The sequence below is a fragment of the Mandrillus leucophaeus genome, unplaced genomic scaffold (genome assembly GCF_000951045.1).
Source record: "Mandrillus leucophaeus isolate KB7577 unplaced genomic scaffold, Mleu.le_1.0 Scaffold237, whole genome shotgun sequence".
NCBI classification, from domain to species: Eukaryota; Metazoa; Chordata; class Mammalia; order Primates; family Cercopithecidae; genus Mandrillus; species Mandrillus leucophaeus.
Genome location: NW_012102443.1, coordinates 1,252,225 through 1,253,025, shown reverse-complemented (window position 1 = coordinate 1,253,025; position 801 = coordinate 1,252,225).

Genomic DNA, 801 nt, shown 5'->3' with positions numbered 1-801 from the left:
GACATACAGGGCAGTGGTGACCAGGAGCTGCCAACGACATACAGGGCAGTGGTGGTTTGGAAAGTTTTGTAAAGCAGAAGTTTTGCCTTGAAGATGAGGAGTGCAGTGGCTGCCGTCAGACATTGACAATGACCAACTGACAGCGACCATCAAAGCCGATTCTCTCACAACCACACGAGAAGCTGCCGAAGAACTCAGTGCCAGCTGTTCTACAGGAGTTCGGCATTTGACGCAAATCGGAAAGATGAAAAAGCTCAGTAACTGGGTGCCTCACGAACTGAGTGAAACTTTTAAAAAATGACTGTTTTGAAGCATTGTCTTCTATTATTCTACACAATGATGAACCGTTTCTTGATTGGATTGCGATGTGCAATGAGAAGTGGATTTTATACGACGACTAGTGATGACCATCTTAACGGTTGAATTGCGAGAAGCTCCAACTTGCCAAAAGCCAAACTTGCACCAAAAAAGGGCCTGGTCACTCTCTGACCGTCGCTGTCTGAGGTCACTGTCTTGCCGTCGCTGGTGGTCACTGTCTGGTGGTCACTGTCTGGTGGTCACTGTCTGGCCGTCGCTGTCTGGGGGTCACTCTCTGGCCACCACTGTCTGGCTGTTGCTGTCTGGTGGTCACTGGCCATCACTGTCTGGTGGTCGCTGTCCGGTGGTCACTGTCTGGCCGTCGCTGTCTTGCGGTCGCTGGTGGTCACTGGCCGTCGCTGTCTGGCGGTCACTGGCCATCACTGTCTGGTGGTTGCTGTCTGGGGGTCACTCTCTGGCCGCCACTGTCTGGCCGTCGCTGTC